General features: G+C 44.5%; 1 long non-coding RNA gene across 1 annotated transcript; it reads left to right on the forward strand.

Moving 5' to 3' along the window:
* Nucleotides 1-1,324: 1,324 nt before the first annotated feature.
* LOC135983721 (uncharacterized) lies at nucleotides 1,325-22,694 on the forward strand. Its single transcript, XR_010601476.1, has 3 exons — nucleotides 1,325-1,466; nucleotides 16,148-16,254; nucleotides 20,540-22,694. It is a non-coding gene; the product is annotated as an uncharacterized LOC135983721 (long non-coding RNA).
* Nucleotides 22,695-24,533: the final 1,839 nt, after the last annotated feature.

A 24,533-nucleotide genomic window follows, 5' to 3' on the forward strand; every position in this document is an offset into this window, starting at 1 on the left:
AGTGAGCCAACCCATTGTCCAGTCCCAGCTTCTGACAGTTGAAGGTTTAGGAACACCCACAGCGTGGGGTTACATCCCTGACTATTTTGGCTAATAGCCATCGAAGGCTCTATTCTCCAGAAATTTATCTAATTCTTTTTTGAACCTGATTCACTATTCACTATTCTTTTGGCTTTCACAACCTCCCCTGATGAGTTCCACGTTTGGACTGTGCATTGTATGAAGTACTTCCTTATGTTAGTTTTAAACCTGCTGCCTATTAACTTCATTGGGTGACCCCTGGTTCTTGTGTTATGCCAAGGGGTAAATAAGTTTCCTATTCACTTTCTCAACATCATTTCAAGTTTCAGAGTAACAGCCGTGTTAGTCTGTATCCGCAAAAAGAAGAACAGGAGTACTTGTGGCACCTTAGAGACTAACAAATTTATTAGAGCATAAGCTTGCATCCGAAGAAGTGGGCTGTAGTCCACGAAAGCTTATGCTCTAATAAATTTGTTAGTCTCTAAGGTGCCACAAGTACTCCTGTTCTTCTTTCAACATCATTTGTGATTTCATAGACCTCTATTATATCCCCCCCTAGACACACACCTCGATACCCAGGCTCAGGGCACCTGCTGGGCAGGCATGCTTGTGAGAAGAACAGCTATGCTTTACTTATGCCAAACCCTTCTGCTTTCCTTCTTAAGTGGGACGGGCTCTTGGAATCCTGCCTGCCAAGCGCTGAGCCCACTCAGCTGCTCTGTGACCTGCACTTCCTGTCCTAAACTCTTGGCTAGTGCTCAGCAGCTGCTCCCTGCCCCAGAGGTGGCTGCACATCATTGCTGGTGTGTGCACTTGATTTAGTTGGGATTGGTCCTGCTCTGAGCAGGGGTTGGACTAGCTGGCTCCTGAGGTCCCTTCCAGCCCTGAGATTCCATGATTCACTAGTCCCCATCCTGCTGCCATCAAGGTGGGGTTTCCCATTGGCGTCACTGGGGGCCGGAGTGGGCCATGGCTGCGTGAGATGGTCTCTGACCAAGAGGGGAACACTTGGTGGGCACCCACAGTGGGTCAGCCCGAGCCGCCTAAACACTGGCGGCGTCCAACTCCGCGAGAGAGAGCAGGGACTGCCGGGAACTGGAGTCCCTCACTCTCCCGAGTCTCCTCCCACAGCTCGACCCGCGGGGGGAGGGAGACCTACATTTCCCGTGGGGCACCGCGAGAGGGGCAGTACAGGGACGGGCACGCAGCAGCGCCGGCCGGAGTCGGAGGCGGGCGGGGCCAGGAGCGCGCGTGCCGGGATGGTGCCGTTGGCTCTGGGTGGGCGTGGCCTGGAACGCGGCTGCGGCTGCTGTTGGGGGCGGGGCCGGCGAAGGGGCGGGGCTGCGGCTGGTGGTGTTGCTAGTGCTCGGCGCGCGGGGGGCACAGCGGAGGGACCGTTACTCTGAGGCGACAGGGCGGTCGGGCAATGGCTCAGCTGGGACAAGGTGGGGACCCGATGGGCGGGGGGTCTGCGGCGGTGTGCCCTGCCCGGGAGCGGCCGGGGCTGAGCCGTGGGGTGCGCGTGGCTGCCGGGGTGGGGGGGCTGCCGAGGGTGCGCGCGTGGCTGGCGGGGGCTGCCGAGGGTGCGCGCGTGGCTGGCGGGGGGGGGGGGCTGCCGAGGGTGCGCGCGTGGCTGGCGGGGGGGGGGGGGGGCTGCCGAGGGTGCGCGCGTGGCTGGCGGGGGCTGCCGAGGGTGCGCGCGTGGCTGGCGGGGGGGGGGGGGGCTGCCGAGGGTGCGCGCGTGGCTGGCGGGGGGGGGGGGGGCTGCCGAGGGTGCGCGCGTGGCTGCCGGGGCGGGGGGGGGGGCTGCCGAGGGTGCGCGCGTGGCTGCCGGGGGGGGGGGGCTGCCGGGGGGTTGCGCGCGTGGCTCGGGGGAGGGGGCTGCCGGGGGGGGTGCGCGCGTGGCTGCCGGGGGGGGGCTGCCGGGGGGTGCGCGCGTGGCTCGGGGGGGTGCTGCCGGGGGTGCGCGCGTGGCTCGGGGGAGGGCTGCCGGGGGTGCGCGCGTGGCTGGGAGCTGGGGTGGGGAGGGCTTCATGCCAGAAGGCAGCACCAGATCCTCTCGTCTGACCCCCTGTAAATCAATAGCCACAGATTTCCCCCCCCCGTTAGCCCTGCACTGAACCCAGCCCCCCGGAATTAGACCCGAGTGTGACCCGCCCGCAGGGGGGAGACTTGTTATGCGCTAGAGGCAGCGTGTCTGCCTTTTGGAGTGACTGGATTGCGCCAAAGGGCATCATGCCGTGTTCGCAGATCACTGGTTATCCCATCATTGGCCGATAGCTCTCCGATGGGAGTTACATTCCCCCACCCTTTGCAGATTGTATCCCACTAAGGTGCACTTTGCTGTTCCTTAAAAAAGTGTATTTTAGTCACCACTGGATACTGCTGTCTTGAGACATTTAAAAAACAAACATGACCACTCGGTGTGGGTGTCTTTGTTCCCTCTGCGGACACATTAATTTGGCATTAGTTGGCTTTGCCCTTGGTAATGTGTTTATCCTCCTCATCTCTCTTGTTTTTTGCCAATAAGTGTCAGATCTGGTCTCGTGACATCTCATTCCAGTTCTCCTTCTCCCTTGCCCAGTAACTAATGCTCCTTTTATGAGGTTGTCCGACTGCTCAGGTAGTGATGAGTTGAGCTCTCATGCAACAAGGGAGAAGGGGGAGAGCAGTCATTTGAAAAATATATGGGGGGAGGAATGTGGCATATGAAGATCCTGGAATCACAGATGGGAGTAAACACTATGTTCTGTTGTAATCTGTTTAGCACATAATGCAGCCTATAAGAAGATATTAAGGGGAATGGTTTCAATGGTTTCTCTTTTCAGATAAATCCCAGAGAGAATTAATCTGGTCCTAATGTAGAAGGACAATATAAGAAACTCTTTGTGGTGATTTGACAGGTTCTGAGGGGGGAATTCAATATGAAAAAGGCAAAAAATGTAAATAGGCAAACATATTTTTAATGCAAGGTGTAATTTACCTAAAGGAATACACTGCCGTAGAATATAGTGTTGTAAATCCTAAAAAGGATTAGGCATCTATATAAATAGGGATAGCATTTACACTTACTCTGCCTAGCCTAAAAAAATAAAGGCTATAATACTTCATGGCACAAGCTCACCAGCAGCTGGGGTCAATGAGCCAGAGTATCCAATGGTATTACATAATTAGATGCATTATGGTGTTGGAATGCTTTCATCTGAAGCATTGAGTATTGGCTGTTGTCCCTGATAACAGACTAGATGGCTTATTAATTTGTTTTGATATGAGAGTTCCATTGTTAGGCTTGATCCTGCAAAGACCTGTCTCCTGCTGAAGCCAAAATTGCATACATGTGATAAGCTTTTGTAGGATTTGGCTCGTTTTAGGATATCAAAGCTCTTATAAATTTCATTGATTGTAAGAACTCTTTGTAAAGAGAATATTTTGGCTAGTACTGAATGTAGTCACCTGAAACCTAGCAACTGCTTAATAGCACATGCACAGCTGCTTGGGACAAGAAGTGAAGAATACCTTGTATTGACATTAAAGGAGTTTAAAAACATTATACTGGTAATTATCCATGTTCCTAAAGTATATTTACACTGAATTATGTGAGGCCATTGTAACTCTTTTTATTTGTCTTGACTTTCTGAATCTAGAAAACTAACGTTTAAACATAGACTTACGTCATTCTTTCAACCTTAAACATGGAGATTGGCGTTGTAGCATGCTATTTTAAAAATAGAACGAGGCACCAAAAGGGCTGCACAACTATTCCAGTTTTCACAAAACACTAAAATTTAATTCTAGAATGTAGTCAGGATCCAATATTGTGGATTATCTGGCTAATCATTTTTCTTGTAGAGATTCATCAATTCTAAACCAAATGGGACCATTGTGATCATCTAATCTGATCTCCTGTATAACACAGGGCATAGAACTTCCACAAAGTAATTCCTAGGTACATTGTCAGGTTAAAAATGGTTTGCTTTTTAAAAAGCTTCCTGACCTGTGTTACTAAATACCTAAGATTAATAATGAATTTTTAAAACCTCTAATTTATGAAGTTTACACTTTTAATTTTAGACAGTGGGAATAAAGTGTCAAAATCGCTTGGTTTACACTTGCTTTTAGGTCAGTTTCACTTTGTGCTAGTGCCTGATTTCCAGAATTCTCATGCAACTGCAGCCCAAAGTGCAACATCTTAAAATCCAAACACCAGATCTTATTCAACAAACATCTCATTGAATGAATGTATTTGAACAAAGCATGAAGGTAAAATGTGCAGGATTTTTGGTTCTTGTCTCCTGAAATGATGCTAGATAGAAGAACATTAAAAACAGGTTTTTTAAATACTAAATTTTAATGGGAAAATATTTTGATAAGATTTTTTGCTATTGCAGCTAGGTAGTATGATATCCTTATCAAAAATGAATATAGTGAATAAGATTTTTTTGAATTATAATCTTTATATATATGGTTTCTCTGTTTTTGCTTTTAAACTCCTTAATTATGATAGCTTTCCTTTGGCCAAAGACAAAGCAAAACATGCCTTGCACATACTTGATTAATTTACTTCTGCGAAGCTTTCATCCCATAGCATTGTCATTGTAAACAAATACTTGCTGTCTCCGTTTTAAAACCAGTTTTTGGAGCTGTGACGTTATTGACATAAACTGGGACCATATAGATCATTGTTGCAACCAAGGTCCTGTAGTGGCACCCAAATCTTGTATAAAGGGGGTCAAATGGGGTGTCTAGGACAAGGTTATGGTTTACTGGTTATGATTATGCTGTCTATATGTGTGTATCAGTTTTGTAGTCGAAGTTAGGAATATTGGCTCTATACTGTCTGTATGGCAAACTTATGCTATGCTTCTGGGTGACATCCCAGACAAGCTGAGATTAGCTCTGCCTAGCCTGCTTGATGGCCCATTAAGGACCATCAGCTATACAATGGACCCATTGAGAGAAGGCAGATACGCCTTGTACCTCAGCAAAGTATGCAGGGACTGGCCCATGTGACTCCAGACTCCATGTTGCTGTAATTTTCCACAGTAAGAACAAAGAGGTGTTCTTACACCTGGAAAAGACTATATAAGGCTGATGCCTGATCTCCATCTGGTCTTCAATCCTGCTTCTTACCTCTGGAGGAACTTTGCTACAAGCTGAAGCTTTGAACAAAGGACTGAGGACCCATCCCAGCGGGGGATGTATTCCAGAGACTTGATTTGAACCTGCAGTTTATTCCATCGCTGCTGCAAGCCTGAACCAAGAACTTTGCCATTACTGTATGTAATTGATTCCATTTAACCAATTCTAACTCTCATCTCTATCTTTTTCCTTTTATGAATAAACCTTTAGATTTTAGATTCTAAAGGATTGGCAACAGCGTGATTTGTGGGTAAGATCTGATTTGTATATTGACCTGGGTCTGGGGCTTGGTCCTTTGGGATCAGGAGAACCTTTTTCTTTTACTGGGGTATTGGTTTTCATAACCATTTGTCCCCATAACGAGTGGTACTGGTGGTAATACTGGGAAACTGGAGTATCTAAGGAGATTGCTTGTGAGACTTGCAGTTAGCCAGTGGGGTGAGACTGAAGTCCTCTTAGTCTGGCTGGTTTGGTTTGCCTTAGAGGTGGAAAAACCCCAGCCTTGGTCTGTAACTGCCCTATTTGAGCAATTTGTCCTGAGTTGGCACTCTCAGTTGGGTTCCGCCAGAACCGCATTGTCACAGGAGCCTAATTAATACACAACCCTCAACCTTTTGGACTGTTATCATTTTAGGTTTTTAATGTACCTGCAACTGCCTGTGGCTAACAAACACCCACTTTAGCCATTAATCTGCAGTGCCCAAGAGGAACAACAGGAAACCATTTGACTCCAGGCTAAATAGCACTAGCTTGCTAATATTGACTTTTCCTTTTTTTCCTCAGATTAAGAGCTGTAGGATGCTTTCCAAAGAATAACATCACACGTAGGCGTTTGTACAAAGGAAACTTTCACTAATCTAAATTCTGTTTCCATCATAGTTTTCCATTTGTTTCCTTTTCTGCTCATTTACTTTTTCCTCAGTTTCCTCTCTTTTTGTCAGGTTTTTTTGTTGATCCCGTCTCATATTTCTATTGCTGAGAAATTAGCTCTTTCAAGTTTACAAGATACAACAGCATCCTGTTCTCCCCCCCCCCCCCCCCGTCTTCACTCCTCCTCATCTGTAGGCCACATAGTTGACTAAATGAAACGCTAGCCTATTCTGCTATGAGCATTTCCCCCCCTCTCCTTGGTCCCATTTTTCATGTCTGAATTCTTTTCATTTTCTCTTTGCTCTCCCAAGATTGAGTTTGGGCATGTACAGACTACTCAAAAAGGGGTCCCAGGACAGGGTTTTTTTGAGCAGAACATCTCCCACATGGAGCTCACTGTAGGGTCCCAACCTCAGTTGGGAGTAGGTGGGCTGCGTGTTTTCATTAGCTGACTTTATATAGTGTTGGAATATGCTTCTCGAGTGGTATGAAAACAAGCTTCTTTCACTGAAGATCTGATATAATCCTCTTATAAGGCTCCTGTCACCATAGTGTCTGAGAACCTGTTGTGGAGAGCAATGCTCCAGCCGGGGAGTGGGGTTGGGTGCTTGCCCCGCTCCGTGCGGCTCCCGGAAGCAGCAGCATGTCCCCCCTCCATCTCCTAAGCGTAGGGGCAGACAGGATGCTCTGCACACTGCCCCCACAGCTCCCACTGGCCAGCAACCACAGCCAATGGGAGCTGCAGGGGCAGCGCCTGCGGACAGGGCAGCGCGCAGAGCTGTCTGGCTGTGCCTCCGCATAGGAGCCAGAGGGAGGACATGCCACTGCTTCTGGGAGCTGCTGGAGGTAAGCGCTGCCCAGAGCCAGCACCCCTCATCCCCTCCTGTGCCCCAACCCCCTACCCCAGCCCTGATCCCTCTCCCACCCTCCAAATTCCTCAGTTCCAATCCTCCTGCACCCGCACCCCCAGCCCCACCCCAGAACCCGCACCCCCAGCCGAAGCCCTCACCCCCTCCTGCACCCCAACCCCTAATTTTGTGCGCATTCATGACCTGCCGTACGATTTCCATACCCAGATGTGGCCCTCGGGCCAAAAAAATTGCCCACCCCTGCTCTAATGGATGTCTGATTACTTGAGCATGCTCAGTGGAGTAGTCTTAACTTTTAGTGTTGGCTATATGTGATATTGAGTTCTGGGGGTGGGTAAATGGAGAGTCTCCATAATGGGAATATGGATGTCATTCTGTGCCTGAGAAGAGGGATTATTATACTGGTGTCAAGCAGCACAAGACTGCAAAGCTGTTATCTGAACAGCAAGTGGCGAAAACTTGCTTGACTTGTGGAACTGCCGTAATTCTGGATGTGCAGACCCCTGTGAGCAGTCCCATTGATTTCAGTGGGGGCTCTGCCAGCATAGTGGTGCACTTGCACCGAGCTTATTGCAGAATTGGGCCTTGGTTGGTGGCTATGATCCTTGATGTGGACTGGTAGTGGTGGCTGTGTATACACGGAAGATTATGACAGATGAGCTGTTTCACTTGGAAAAGATGCTGCAGTGCAACTGTACTGTAGTTTTCTTATTTTGTTGTTGTAAAGTTGCATTTAAAGATAAAACTAAAATAGGGGCATTGATGAAATTGTCTTCTAAAGGCTGACAGTGGAACTAATATAAGATCTTTCTCCTTACAAAACCTTTAAAGCACGCTTCTCCAAGCAACAATGACAAATTGAGCACAACGAATTGTCAGAAACCAAAGAGAAGAAATATTCTCAAATTACTCCATATGCATTTCAGTGGCCAAAGAAGATTATTATAAAGCTGAAGGACAAAAATCCTAGCCATAACTCGCTGCAGGTGTATTTTGGGGATAGCAAAAGCATCTCAATGTGCAAATAAGGCCATAAGGAATTAGCAGTTCAATTAAATAAGAGGCTGTAAGGTAAGGCAATACTTTGGTATTAGTTTCTTAAAACTGAACCTAAGATGTACTGGCAATCAAATCTTCAAAAAAATTAATACCGCTCCACTATTAGTATTTGTTAGTGAAGAATCCTTGGTGCTATTTAAGCCAGGCTTGCGGAGAGGCTTGAAAAATGCATTACTATGGTTTATTGCACACTGGAGTGTACAAGTCAACAGATGTCTGCCATGTCAACTTAGGCAAACATGTTGATGCTTTGAATTATTTCTGAGGTAAAAAGGACAAAGGTTAAATGATATGTAACAGAGTCCATAAGGATCCCTGGTTAAAAGAACTGCTGTTCTGTGTAGATTCAGGTGACGTAGTGAACTAACATTGATGTTGAGAACTAAATAGCACTTTATCTCTGAGGACATCTTGTAACAGAAATAGAAAAGGTCTACAAAGATCCTTTATACAAGGAGAAACTAAAAAGAGTAGAATAATTTAGCTTAAACAGAATAAGGAAGAGATGGAGGTATCAAGCTGACTAGAGTAATTTGAAGTAAATGTAGGAGTTGAGATACTTTAGTTTCATCGACTTAAACTGTGTATTATTTCTAACAGGTGAAAATACTAGAAAAAGCTAAAAAAAATTAAATGTCTTATTTGCTTTTTAAGTTTTTATGCAACTTCCTTTTTCATTTCCTTCAGCTCTTTCAGTGACAATCAGTGAAACCAATTTCCCTTTCATTGTTAATTTCACTTCGGGGTTCTCAATACAGCAATGTTTAGGTTTTGCTGAGATCCTAAGAATCCCTCTGGTAAAGGAACAGGAGTACTTGTGGCACCTTAGAGACTAACAAATTTATTAGAGCATAAGCTTTCGTGGACTACAGCCCACTTCTTCGGATGCATATAGAATGCATAGGCTATATGCATCCGAAGAAGTGGGCTGTAGTCCACGAAAGCTTATGCTCTAATAAATTTGTTAGTCTCTAAGGTGCCACAAGTACTCCTGTTCTTTTTGCGGATACAGACTAACATGGCTGCTACTCTGAAATCTGGTAAAGGATTCATTGTTCTGTAACAGTACCTTCTGGCACATCTGACAAACTCACTACACCCGACATATTGCTCTCATAGTATTTATCCAAAGAAGATAAAGTGTGAGACATCTAATAAAAATGTGTCATACTGATTCTCGTATACATTGCAAGATGTATGTACATGGGATATTTGAGTGGTGTGTATGTACTCGAAAAAAGCTTTAAAATCTGCGGGCAAACAGGTTTTGCCAGACAAATGGATGTAGATTCAGCTATCCGCCTTGATTCATATGTAGATTAAGCATTGGAAGCTCTGTTTTGTATATGGTGTCAACAGGAGGATGTTAAAACAACTTAAAGTCAGCGCACCAGGAACGGAATCACTGGGGGTCATCCTGACCATGGGGACAAAAACAATGAGTTTTGGGAAATGCACAAAGTCATTTTGTTTTCATTTGCTGAGGAAGCAGAAAGAACAGTGCATTTTGCATTCATGAGATAAGCTGTTTTAAACAAACCTTCAATAGGCTAAAAACCTAACCTTAGGTCTTGTATTATTGTGCAGGTGCAAATGCTAGTAAGTTGAGATGATTAATAAAGAATAAACAGGTCTTTGGATTTTTTTCTACAATAGAATTTAAAAATCAAGAGCGTGGTTTAAGTGGTACTATCAGGGTGATAATGCTTTAAACTATATGTTAGAGATTAATTAGTTGTGTCACAGAAAATTTTAAATTCCCTGTCGCTCAGGAACATTGAGAAAATACTTTCCATACTACAGTCATATTGGATTTTTAGGGGCTGATCCTGCTTCCATTTGCAAACATTAATAAAACATCCATTGACCTGCAATAATTGCAGGAATTGGCTCTACCCTCGTAGCAGGAATTGTAAGTTTTGTATAGGCTGGTGGCCATGGATTTGTGTACTCTGAAATTCTGTGGCTGTGCAATTTATTGTAGAATTGTGTTCTAGAATGAGTATTTTTAAAAAATCCCTTTATGGATGGGAAGAAAACGTAAATGCGAACAGTGTATCTAATGCAGTGTTTGCAGAAAGATAGGAACAATAGTTCTGAGGTGTGAACTGTCCTATTATCTCAATTAGTGTTTGTTTTGAAACCTAATTATGGCAGTTAAAAATGCAACTTTCACTGCTGATAATGTTGGCATCACTCACCTTCTCAGGTGCCAAAAGTCCCAACTGTCTCCTCTGCTTCCAAAACCTTCAGGTTTCCCCTGATTTTTATACTTCATCGATTTGTCTTCAGCAGGGCTGGCTCCAGGCACCAGCTTCTCAAGCAGGTGCTTGGGGCGGCTGCTCCTGAGAGGGGCGGCACATCCGGGAATTCGGCGGACGGTCCCTCACTCCCGCTGGGAGCAAAGGACCTCCCACTGGGAGCAAAGGACCTCCCGCTGAATTGCCGCCGCAGATCGCAATTGCGGCTTTGTGTGTGTGTGTGTGTGTATTTTGGCTGCTTGGGGCGGCCAAAACCCTGGAGCCGGCCCTGGTCTTCAGTACAAATTGTGCAGCACATTGAAAATTAAAAAATGGAGTAGCAGAAAACTGAATTCAACAGAGTGTATATTCTGATTGTACTATTCAATTTGATAGTCAGTAAAATCTTAATTTGTTAATCTAGTTGAAGATGTCACAGAATTTCCAACCCGGGAATGTCTCAGGGTTCTGTGGTTTTGCCATGGAATATGTGACTGCTTGGGGGGTTTCATAAGTGGGCATTTAAACCTGATACGTGTGTGAGGAGGGAGAAGGGATCTATACATCTACTGTCAATTGTAGAGTCACACTTCAAAATTAGTTCCACAATACCTACAACGTAAGCAAAAGTAATTTTGTGTTGAAGAATGAAAACAGAAAGTCTGCAAAAAGAACAGGAGTACTTGTGGCACCTTAGAGACTAACAAATTTATTAGAGCATAAGCTTTCGTGGACTACAGCCCACTTCTTCGGATGCATATAGAATGGAACATATATTGAGGAAATATATATACACACATACAGAGAGCATAAACAGGTGGGAGTTGTCTTACCAACTCTGAGAGGCCAATTAAGTAAGAGAAAAAAAACTTTTGAAGTGATAATCAAGATAGCCCAGTACAGACAGTTTGATAAGAAGTGTGAGAATACTTACAAGGGGAGATAGATTCAATGTTTGTAAGGGCTCAGCCATTCCCAGTCCTTATTCAATCCTGAGTTGATTGTGTCTAGTTTGCATATCAATTCCAGCTCAGCAGTCTCTCGTTGGAGTCTGTTTTTGAAGTTTTTCTGTTGTAATATAGCCACCCGCAGGTCTGTCACTGCATGACCAGACAGGTTAAAGTGTTCTCCCACTGGTTTTTGAGTATTATGATTCCTGATGTCAGATTTGTGTCCATTCTTTTGCGTAGAGACTGTCCTGTTTGGCCAATGTACATGGCAGAGGGGCATTGCTGGCACATGATGGCATATATTACATTGGTAGATGTGCAGGTGAACGAGCCCCTGATGGTATGGCTGATGTGAGCCCCATCAGGGGCTCGTTCACCTGCACATCTACCAATGTAATATCACTGTCATTGTCCTCTGGAGATGTCCCATAATGCCTGCAGTGACGGTGCTGCTCATTGTTTTGAACTCTGCAGTCTTGCAGGCATGTGTCTGTTCCCTTCTGACAGCTGGCGTGCTGTGCTGCTCCTGGAATCATAGAGCAAATCTTTAATGTGGAATGTTCCTGCTGTCTCCCACAGTACGTACACAGAGGTGTGTGTGTGTGTGTGTGTGTGTGTGACATGCTGTGCAGAGCCAGAGAGGGAGCCAGGGGCTGGTGTGGATGCGCTCCAGCCAGGGCTGTCCCTAAGGGGGTGCAGGGCCTAGGACAAATCAGCCTCCTTGCCGGCCGCCGGGCCATCCCTTGCCTCCTCACCTGCTGCTCTCCTCCTCGCTGTCAGCACACCTGCCTGCCGCTCGTCTCCTCACCCGCCTAGCTGACTGTCACCTCCATGTTAGTTTCCTCGCCTCCTGTCCAGCACTCCACTAGTCCGCCATTCTCCTCCTCGCTGTCTGGCCGCCCACCCCTCCCCCTCCTTACTCCCCTTCCACCTGCCTGCCTGCCACTCACCTCCTCACCCCGCTCACCCTCCCACCTCACCTGAATATTGGGACAAATGGCGTCCCCATTGTACATCAGTCAGGACGTGGGACAAAGGGCTAATATTGGGACAGTTCCTATTTTATCAGAGCACGGGGGCCCCCAAAACGCAGGGCCCGGGGCGGTTGCCCCGATTTGCCCTACTCAAGGGACGGCTCTGGCTCCAGCGACACAAGGAGTACAGTGTGGGCATGCAACAGCAGTTTAATTAAGCGGTTTAATAAAAATGGTCTAACTTTTGGCAAAAAAACTTGGCAGTGTAGACATACCCTGAGGCAGATGTGGGAGAGAGGAGAGGGGATGTAACATACCAGGCTAGTGATAGGCCCCCATCATTCTGCCATATGTGCAAAGAAGGATTTGAAAGCTGGGCGTGGCCTAAGGATGCTGGAGCTGGGCATTGCTGGGTGGAAGGAAGCAAAAGGGATAAATGGTGGCATGCAAGATAGGGAGGGGAATTTAGGCCATGTCGAGGCTACCGTTTGTGTCAGCAAAACCTATGTCACTCAGGAGTGTAGGAAAAAACCACCGCCCTGAACGACAAGTTTCACCAGTCTAAATGGTAGCATGCATCGCGCTGTGTCGACAGGAGAGCTTCTCCAGCCAACATAGTTACTGAAAGTCTTGGAAGTGTTTTTATTATGGTGATGGGGGAGCTCTTTCTCGTTGGCAAAGAGCGGCTAAACGAACGATTTTACAGTGGCGCAGCTGCATTGGTACAGCTGTGCCGCTGTAAGCTTGCTAGTGTAGACGTGGCCTAAGTGCAATTGTTCATGGCAAATTCAGTTAATTTAGAGATTACCTAAATGGAAGTGAGCAATTGCACCACTTCTCCTAGTGGCCAAGAAATCGCCTAATACATATTCTCCCACTGCTATAGAGTAGCAGCACTGTCAATCCCAAGCATTCAAAAATGAATCCGTTCCCCAAAATAATAAGAAAAAAATTGCCTTCTGGGCTTTTGCAAATGTAGGGTTCACTTTTTTAAATTGTTACTTGCATGGAAGCTGAGATTCTCACAATCCCATGACTCCAGGAGCTGGGGCTTTAAGAAAACCCAGAACGTGGAGGTTCATCATAATCACAAGAGTTGGCAGCACTCAAATAGATGAATGCAATTGTCTCTTAACCAAAGCGATTTAAAAAACGAAACCCATTTGTGAGAGAACATAAATTCATAGTGCAGTCAAGAGCATGAGAAAGATCAAAGCTGTGTGAACAGAACATACTGAGCATCAGATAAGCATGTTAACTAGCCTGTCAGAAATCCCATGACTGTTGCGGACTAACCCTTTAAGAGCATGGACCCTTGTGTGCACATACAGATGAAGTTACATTTCTTAAAAGGCACCAGCGCTACACTTTGCTAATTTGGTATCTACATCTCTACCCCAAATTGCAAGCTTTTAAATACCAAGGGCAATCTATACAGAAGACACCTACAATTTACAGTAGGGCCCAGTCATTACCAATACGAAGTGCTGCCATTTGGTCTCTCCACAGTAAAAAATTTTTATAAAATGCCTAATTGTTGTGGCAGCACATGTAAGGAGAGATGACATTCACATTTTCCATATCTGGATGATTGGCTGAATTCAGACAGCTGAGCCACATGGTAAACTATGAAAAATCTCTCTGCGTATCAGTTTTTAGAAACGTCAATCTATTCAAAATCAGCAAAAATATATTTTCCCAAGTATAGATTTTGCTCTATCCAGACGATTGACACCACAGAAAAAACCTGCCACAAACTTCTGAGCCACGTGTTAGCTTGCACATGTGTGACATTACTAAGCAGACTTCATCTGTGTGCATTAAAGGCTGGCTAAAGTCAATGTATCACACTGCAAAACATCAAATAAGCATGCCAATTCTACTCTGGGCTCCCAGTCTGTCCGTACCAAACAGGTGGTCAAACCAGCTGGTACCCTTCTCCACACTACTGCCTACAAAGACATTGATCACAGCTGCATCAGGAACAGGGTGCAGTGCATACCTGGACCACCTCCATATACAAGGACTTGCATCCCAAAAGGGCATGAGGCTACACATAAAACCTTCTTGTCATGACCTGCCCCTTCCTGGGTGCACACCATATTTATCAGGGTCTGTGGATCACTAGTGCAGCCATTTAACCTCTCTAGTCTTCTCGGGATACGTGCCTATCTTGGCTGCTTATCCTAATTCTGTTTTCGAGGGCCTTGCAACTCCCTTCCAAAACCCACCAACTGGCTACACTTCCAACTGCTTGGTTTGATAAACAGTAAATTTATTTAACCTGACTAGACATAACAATGGTCAGAAACCTTTCTAGTTCTTGCACTGAAAGGGACATTCTACGCTTTAGAGAACCTAGTGGAGCTTCCTCTCCTCCCAGAAGCCACCCAAAGAATCTTCTCTCCCTCTCTCCAGGAGTCAACTGCTGTTCCTTCAAATTAACCCGCCGCCACCGAATTACAAGCTGTCATGGCTGACCCTTCACACAATATTCCGTAAAGATAAGGTGGTTGTTGAGACCTCATCCCAAATTTATTTCTTAACTTGTCACACTTATTTGAACCAATCTACCTGTCTTCATTCCAAAACCCCATTCCTCTCCAGTGGAGAAGAAATTCCCCCACTTTAGATGTTTGTTTTTTAGGCCTGTGATAGGACAGAGCCCTTCAGACACTTCGTGTCTTTTGTTGTTGTTGTTTTTGTTGTTGCCATTTCTCCTGCTTCTAAGGGACAAGTAGTTTCCGAGATACTATCTGAACCTAAGTGGATTACAGTGCATTTCAGGCTGCTATCGCATGGCTGGTATCAAAGCTTATTCCACTAAAGTGTGCTTTAGAAACATCCACATACCTAAATTTTGTAAGGCAGTTAGTGGCAAGCAGGACTCCTCACTCCCATCTTCCAAATGGGCCTCTGCTCATCAGTCATTTAGAATTGGAGATGCATCTTAGCTGAAATCTTGAAGAACCACAGTTACTATAAGGTAAGTAACCATTCTGTCTTCTAGTGCAAGCAGTGCCATCTCCCATATCCTCCACTGTCTGAAGGGAACTGGAAGTTTTGAGAAAAGCAGTTGGTTCAAGCTAGATCCAATAAGATGGTGATGTTATCGAAAACACTTTGGAATTGGCAGCTTTTCATTTTCATTTTAAGAGAGGGCCTCTCACCACTGGGGATCAAAATGGTGCTTACTGCATGCATCAGTGCTCCTAGATACATTTGCTACATAGCAACAATTGCCATAAACAACTTCTAATATCTAAATAGTAAATAACTGAATATTCAGACCATGCTAGACATATGTTTAATGTTAGCATTATCAGTAGTAAATATCCTCTTAAAGATAAACAGGGTGAACTAAATACACTTATGAGATAACTGCTTCACCATTGGGGTAGGTGTGTAAATTCACTTGTAATGAAAGACTGTTGTATACCGAGTCACATTTTCTAAAGTAATGTGCAGTGTTGAACAGATAATTTACTTAAGATAAGTGAGAACTAGTACATATTCTGTTCCGTAGATTGTGCTCTAAACACAAGCAGGAAGACTGACGTGAACTACTTGTATAACAAAGGTAGCCCTTTTGTGTGTGTGAATTATTCAGATTTTTCTTTTATGAATTGGTTCATTATTTACAATTATCTGACAGATGGTTTGAGCATGTTTCATCCTGTGGATTAATCTCAAGTATTTGCTGCTTCAAGGATTTGTTACCTAATTTCCTGTCCGTTCTGTCTGGTCATCTGTTTCTGCTCCCTGACTAGATTCTCATGGGTATTTGCAACCTTTCTCTTCCTGTGAACACTCTAGGAACAAAAATGTACTTGTACTGCAAATGCCATTAAAGCAGATTTTCTGTCTATTTGAACCTTATTCATGCTCATTTTTTATCATTAACCCATCTCTAGTGAAGCAAGTCTTATTCCCATTATTGTGGCATAATGAATTCTAAACAGAGTAATCTTTGAGCTGTGTGCATTATCATGGACCTAACTCTTCATGCTTCTGTTTTGCTGCAGGGAATGTACAAATACCTTGAGAGGTGTTTTTCAGACTTCAGGCAGAGAGGCTTCGTTGTTGGATATGACACGCGAGGTCAGGTGACCAGCAGCTGCAGCAGTAAGAGGTATGAGGATTGATTCCATTTGAAAGACTAGAATTTTAAGTGTGGCTTAGAATGTTTCTCTTCATATGGGGAATTTATCAGGAATTTAGTCAAGTATCAGAGGGGTAGCCGTGTTAGTCTGAATCTGTAAAAAGCAACAGAGGGTCCTGTGGCACCTTTAAGACTAACAGAAGTATTGGGAGCATAAGCGTTCGTGGGTAAGAACCTCACTTCTTCAGATGCCTAATCATAGGCATGTCGCAGTTAGTGAAAAGATCAAACAGTGGACGGAAGTGGGAGACCAGTGAAGTGAGGGTTACAATAATGTTATATGACTATTTAGGTTTGTTATGTGGATATATTGATGGTTTCATTATGTGTTATATTCATGTTACATGTTGGATTCAAAGCTGAATATATGAATAGGGCTGATTTAACGAATGTTTTACGTATGTTATAATACACATATGAATGAGATTAAAGAGGGAATTATAAATCAACATGCATGGAAAACACTTTATCCATTCCAAGATGATGTAAATTATGTATGCTCTTTATCACAACTCTTCCACAACATGAAGAAAAATGAAACCAAACTTCCCAGTGGCATTGAATTCTTGAGCAAATGCAAGAAACAAAACATCATCCCCAGAGGAGTCACCATCTATAACGCTCTGATCCTTACATACAACGTCAAATATGCTGAACAGCTCTGCAGAAGGACTTCCGAAAAAACTGAGGAACCATCTCCTGTACCTCACATCTCCAGAAGGAACTACCTCAAACAAGAAATCATTACATGCTTCCCACACACTGGAAGAATGACCAAGGAAACCTGCCTGGAGATGATGCAAGAAACCCAAAATATCAAAAAACCTGATGACAGCCATCCAACACAAAAACAAAAAGGGGAAACCAACTACAACAACTCCACAACCCACAGAACACCATCTCCTAGAGAAACCAGGACTCACCACATGGATGCTAAGCGACACCCTATCATCATCAACTTATCAAGAAAACCCCTAACTAGAACCACATTCTGTGTACTCGCCAAGGGACTGATCATCTGCTCCATCACAGAACCTGATACCCTACTCACGTGGAGAACTAGAAGAATTCTTTCACAACAAAGACTACATCACCCACAACTACCACGTCCCCACTGATAGTCATAAGAAAAAAGAAACATCTGACTGGACTCCTCACAGAGAACGAAACCACACACTTGATCATTACGTTGATTGCTTCAGGAAAAAAATTGACTGAAATCGTTAACATCACATCCACCACAATCTCTCCACTGCTGAGAGGATAGCTATACAGTCCATGAAATCCAACCACAAGATAGTGATCAAGCCAGTAGATAAGAGGTGCTATTGTAGTTCTCAACCTCAATGAGCTACATCAACAAGGCCAACCGACAACTCTGACATCACCTACTATAAAGAAATCAAAGAAGATTGCACACTACTATTCACCCAGGAGTTTAAGGATGTCATCAAATCCTTCCTTCCCCAAGAGAATCTCTACAGCCTCACCGTTCGTGAACCCTTTCCCCTCTAGGGACCTATTACATGCTTCCCAAGATACACAAATAAGGAAAACCAGGCAGATCCATCTTATCTGGCTACAACACTCTTACTGAAGGAATATCAGGACTCTCAAAAAACATCCTCAAACAGTTCACCACACAAAGGGCCGGTTTTATCCAGGACACACCAACTTCCACCAGAAGCTCCATAACATTAACAGCCTCCTTCACAACACTGTCCGTGTCACCATGGATGTCACCTCCTATCCATCAACATCTGTAACCCTGATTGCATTGCTGCCTGCCTCAAATATCTGCAAGACCAATGAACAACTCTCAGATATCCACCTCAAACACATTGCCAAACTTATCCATTTCATCCTCACTTACAATCATTTTACATTCAACAGACATAGACTTCTGGGAGGGAGGCTGGCTCATCTCATCAAAAGAGCTTTAAACTAGGAATTTGGGGGAGACGGTTGGGAGATGTCCAGTTAATCTCCACACCAGATTAGAACATTGAGAGGGAGGACGCGGAGATAAGAACGGATATAGCTGGGGGGAAGAGATTGGACATAAGGAGGAGGGGGGGGATGGATACTAGACTAATAGGTCATACTAGCAGTACAGTGTCCATACCAAATGGGATAACGAATGTGAGAGAGGCCAAACAGCATAAATTAAGATGTTTATACACCAATGCAAGAAGCCTAGGTAACAAAATGGAGGAATTGGAGCTCCTGGTCCAAGAAACGAAACTGGATATCGTGGGAATAACTGAAATGTGGTGGAATGGTAGTCATGACTGGAGTACAGGTATGGGAGGGTATGTGCTGTTTAGGAAAGACCGGATCAAAGGGGTGAATGGGGAACCGCAGCCAATGGGAGCTGCTGGGGTGGTGCCCGAAGCAACAGCCACACACATCCCTGCGCCCCTCCTTCCCCAGGTTCTGTCCGCTTCCCGGAGCGGCGTGGGGGCAGGGCAGGCAGGCAGGCAGCCTGCCCTGCCCCCAGTGCGCATTGGGCCGGAGCCGCTCTAGGTAAAGGGCGGGGGGGGCTGAGAGGAGCTCGCGGGCCTCAGAAAATAACCCCCCGGGCCGCGTGTTTGAGACCCCTGCTCTAATGAGTCTTACTGGCATTGCTGTGTTGGTTTGGGGTGTGATTTTTACTAATGTAGATATGCCAGTAAAGCGGTAGTGTAGACAGTTATAACGGTGTTTATACTGGTATCGTTTATCCTGGTCAGGGAAATCCAATAAGCACTTTTATACCAATATAAATATTTCCACACTAGAGGTTTTTGACAGTATAGACCTGATCTACCCTTAAAATTTTTGCCAGTATAGCTACGTTATGAAGCGTGGAAAAAATCACACCCCATAATTGACCTGATGGTGGTGGCAAAAGCACAAATGTAGATGCAGTTATACAAGCAAAACCATGCTTTTGCTGATATCGTTTATTTCATTTAGGGAACTGATATAAATGATACCAGCAAATGCACTCTTCCTGGTATAAACGGCACCTCCACTAAGATGGTTTGCTGGTATAGTTACACTGGCAGATCCTTTTCTAGCAGAGTCAAGGCCGTAGCGTAGCCTTTATTAAACTGCTTCTCCTTTCATGTGCTGCTGTGTGAAAGATCCATGGAAAATAGCAGGTAGAGTGACCTGATTATACATGGAGTGTGGCTAAAGGCAGTCCACATACTGAAATAATAGAGATCCCCCCCCACCCCGCACGCTAATCTCAATTCTAATAATCTTAGAGGTTACTTGTAAATCACTAGGAACTACATTTTTATGCCTCAGTCCTGGAAAGATTTCTGCATGTGTGTACCATTACTCGTGTGTGTAATCTCATTGGATTACTCCTCTTGACTAAAATTGTGCACATGTGTAAATCTTTCAGGACGTGGGCCTTAATAATTCCTGGACATTTTCTGCTACTGAAAAGCTCTATGATTCTCTAAAGACAATGGTCACAGTACAGTAGTGTAGAATCCCAGCTCTCCTGTTGTGCAGTGCAAAGCAGGAAAATCAGGGGTCTACTATGTATGACTGCGAACATGCACATCATGCTGTCCTTTGTCCTCATTCGCTACCAGAGCCAATCCCGCTAATAGGCAGGATTTGCCCGGTTAGCAAGTAGATATTTACAAGAATTTCACTTCCTCATGAGGGACTGCACACCATGCCTGCATGTCTCTGCAATAACAATGAACCCAGTGCCCTGGGCTCGATTTGTATTATAATAGAGCCTGGGAACCCCAGTCACACATACAGTGCAGACAGGCAGGTCTCTGCCCCCAAAGAACTTACAGTTGAAGTGTAAGATGAGATAACAGGTGCTGGGGGAATACAAGGAAACATTGAGACCGTATTGGTGAACGTGATAAGCTATGGTCTCAGCGCCCTCGCTGCTGATAAGCACTACAGCATTGGTGCCGCATCAGCTGGGCAATTTATGTGGTAAGGTGGATAGGAGTCTTAGTGTGAAGGGGATATTTAACCATTGGAACAACTTGCCAAGGGCTGTAGCGGATTGTCCATCACTGGTAATTTTTCAATCAGGATTGGATGTTTTTCTGAAAGATCTGCTCTCGGGGTTATTTGGGGGAAGTTCTGTAGCTTGTGTTATACAGGTCAGGCTAGATGATCACGATGGTCCCTTCTGGCCTTGGGATCTGACATTTAAGATGACTTTGGGGGAGGGGTGGTGTGTGGTACATAGCACTGAACGAGGTGACCTGTATGTTTTGCTTTTCAGGTGTCCATTGTGGAAGGCATATAACCTCTCATGGGCTGGCGCTGAACTGCTGCACAGATCTTACGTGGTTTGATCACATTGTTCCTTGTGGACTCGAAGGGACGGGTGTCACCTCCCTGAGCGAAGAACTCCAGAGACATGTCACAGTTGATGAAATCACTGAGCCTTTTCTGGATGCTTTTGAAGAAGCGTTTCAGTGCTCCCTAACTTCCCATGAGGAATCTCTCGGATAAAGGGCTCCGAGTGCCACTTACCTGTGGAAATGTGACTATTTCTTTGGTGCTTTCATGGTGTTACTAGAAATCCAGCTTGCTTGTTCCATCTTCCTATCAGCAATTAAATAAGTGTAACAAACTGTACTTCTCGCATTTGAAACATTTCTTGCTTTTGTAAAAATGAGCTGCTGTGTCTTTAAGTATACATGGGTCTTTAAAAAAAACAACGAGGAGTACTTGTGGCACCTTAGAGACTAACAAATTTATTTGGGCATGAGCTTTCATGGGCTAAAACCCACTTCATCAGATGCGTGGAGTGGAAAATACAGTAGGCAGAATATATACACAGAACATGAAAGGATGGGAGTTGCCTTACCAAGTGGGGGGTCAGTTCTAACAAGACAATTCAATTAAAGTGGAAGTGGGCTATTCTCAACAGTAGGATACCAAGGGAGGAAAAATCACTTTTGTAGTGGTAATCAGGGTGGCCCTTTTCAAACAGTTGACAAGAAGGTGTAAGTAACAGTAGGGGGAAATTAGTTTTTGTAGTGACCCATCCACTCCCAGTCTTTGTTCAGGCCTAATTTGATGGTGTCCAGTTTGCAAATTAATTCCAGTTTTGCAGTTTTTCATTGGAGTCTGTTTTTGAAGTTTTTTGTTGTTGAAGAATTGCCACTTTTACGTCTGTTATTGAGTGTCCAGGAAGATTGAAGTGCTCTCCGACTGGTTTTTGAATGTTATAATTCTTGACATCTGATTTGTGTCCATTTATTCTTTTGTGTAGAGACTCTACGATTTGGCCAATGTACATGGCAGAGGGGCATCACCTCGGTTGATGTGCAGGTGAACGTGCCCCTGATGGTGTGGCTGATGTGGTTAGGTCCTATGATGGTGTCCCTTGAATAGCTATGTGGACAAAGTTGGCAACAGGGTTTGTTGCAGGGATAGGTTCCTGGGTTCGTGTTTTCTGTTGTGTGGTGTGTAGTTGCTGGTGAGTATTTGCTTCAGGTTGGGGGCTGTCTGTAAGCGAGGACTGGATTGTCTCCCAAGGTCTGTGAGAGTGAGGGATCATCCTTCAGGATAGGTTGCAGATCCTTGTTGATGCGCTGGAGAGGTTTTAGTTGGGGACTGAAGGTGACGGCTAGTGGTGTTCTGTTACTTTCTTTGTTGGGCCTGTCTTGTAGTAGGTGACTTCTGGGTACCCTTCTGGCTCTGTCAACTGTTTCTTCACTTCAGCAGGTAGGTATTGTAGTTTTAAGAATGCTTGATACAGTTTCTGTAGGTGTGTGTCTCTGTCTGAGGGACTGGAGCAAATGCGGTTGTATCTTAGAGCTTGGCTGTAGACAACGGATCGTGTGACGTGGTCTGGATGAAAGCTGGAGGCATGTAGGTAAGTATAGCGGTCAGTAGGTTTCCGGTATTGGGTGGTGTTTGTGACCATCGCTTATTTGCACTGTAGTGTCCAGGAAGTGGATCTCTTGTGTGGACTGGTCCAGGCTGAGGAGGATGGTGTGGTGGAAATTGTTGAAATCCTGGTGGAATTCCTCAAGGGCTTCTTTTCCATGGGTCCAGATAATGAAGATGTCATCCATGTAGTGCAAGTAGAGTAGGGGCGTTAGGGGACGAGAGCTGAGGAAGCGTTGTTCTAAGTCAGCCATAAAAATGTTGGCATACCACTTTAATTGAATTGTCTTCTTAGCACTGACCCCCCACTTGGTAAGGCAACTCCCGTCTTTTCATGTCCTGTGTATATATACTTGCCTAATGTATTTTCCACTCCATGCATCTGATGAAGTGGGTTTTAGACCACGAAAGCTTATGCCCAAATAAATTTAGTCTCTAAGGTGCCACAAGGACTCCTCGTTGTTTTTGCTGATACAGACTAACATGGCTACCACTCTGAAATGTGTCTTTAAGTATACATTGCATTCTGACACTGATCTTGGCCACCTCGATCTCTTTGTCTTAATGATCAAATGACATACAAAACAGGGCAAAAAAACCAAAAGGGGTTTAATTTTCCTTTACACTAAACCCCCTTTACACCATTTTGGTGGTGGTACAATGCTTTGAAGTGAGTGCAGGTGTAATTTACTGACACTTAGTCCACAATATACTGCCAGAGCAGTGTGAAGGGGTCATAGCATAAATGGGGATAAAGCCCAGGAATTTCATTGACAAACTAGATGCTGTGTCTGAGCTGAGCTTCCCCGGAGAAGTAAGTTTGAAATTAAAACAGGAAGGGCCGTGTGATTCGTGTCTAGTTTGTGATTCATGCTAACAGCCAGATCCATTTCTGCAGTACTCCTGCCTAGGCGGTTATTTCCCACTGTGTATTTGTGCAACTGATTATTCCTTCCTAAGTGTAGTACTTTGCATTTGTCCTTACTGAATTTCATTGCATTTATTTCAGACCATTTTACCAGTTTGTCAAGATCATTTTGAATTCTAATCCTGTCTTCTAAAGTGCTTGCAACCCCTCCCAGCTTGGTATCATCTGCAGATTTATAAGTGTATTCTCCATGCCATTATACAAATCATTTATGAAGATATTGAGTAGACCTGAACAGATTCCTGTGGGACCCCACTTAATATCCCCTTCCAGCTTGACTGTGAAGCGTTGATAATGGCTCTTTGAGTAGGCTTTTCCAACCAGTTATGCACCCACCTTATAGTAGGTTCATCTAAGCGATAGTTCCCTAGTTTGTTTATGAGCAGGTCATGTGAGATGGTATCAAAAGCCTTAGGCTAAAGTTGAGTTATATTACAAGGCTTGTTATCCTGTCAAAGAAGGATATTAAGTTGGTTTAACATGATTTGTTCTTTGACTAATCCATGTTGACTGTTACTTATCACCTATCTTCTAGGTGCTTACAAATTGATTTTTTGATTATTTGCTCCATTATCTTTCCCGGTAACAAAATTAAGCTGATTGGTCTGACTGGTCAGACTAATTCTTTAATTTGTCAGGGTCATTTTGAATTCTAATCCTGTCCTCCAAAGTGCTTCTGTCCCTCTCAGCTTGGTGTCATTCTCAGATTTTATAAGCATGCTTTCCAGTCCATTATCCAAGTCAGTAATGAAAATATTGACTAATACTGGACCCAGGAGTGACCCCTGTGGGATCCCACTAGATATGCTCTGGTTTCACAGTGAACCCTTAAGAACTACGCTCTGAGTTCAGTCTTTCAATCAGTTGTGCACCCATGTTCTATTATTTCATCTAGACCACATTTCCCTAGTTTGCTTATGAGAATGTTACATGGGACTGTCTCAGAAGCCTTACTAAAATAACCATATATCACGTCTACTGCTTCCTTGCTATCTGCTAGGCTTGTAACTCTGTCAAAGAAGGAAATTAGGTTGGTTGGCATGGTTTGTTCTTGAAAAATCCATGCTGGCTATTCCTTAGAACCCTATGATTAAAAAAAATTAAAATTAAATTAATGGTGATATCCTATCTCCTAGAACTGGAAGGGAACTTGAAAGGTCATAGAGTCCAGCCCCCTGCCTTCACTAGCAGGTCCAAGTACTGATTTTGCCCCAGATTCCTAAGTGGCCCCCTCAAGGATTGAACTCACAACCCTAGGTTTAGCAGGCCAATGCTCAAACCACTGAGCTATTCCTCCCCCCATGATCATTTAGGTGCTTACAAATTGGCCATTTAATATTGATGGTTCGAGTATCTTTCCAGGTATTGAAATTAGGCTGACTGGTCTATAGTGCCCCAGGTTGTCTTCTTCCCCAAGAAGGATACCCGGAGCGTGTAATGGAATTGA

The sequence above is a fragment of the Chrysemys picta genome, chromosome 1, assembly GCF_011386835.1.
Source record: "Chrysemys picta bellii isolate R12L10 chromosome 1, ASM1138683v2, whole genome shotgun sequence".
Classification (NCBI taxonomy): Eukaryota; Metazoa; Chordata; order Testudines; family Emydidae; genus Chrysemys; species Chrysemys picta.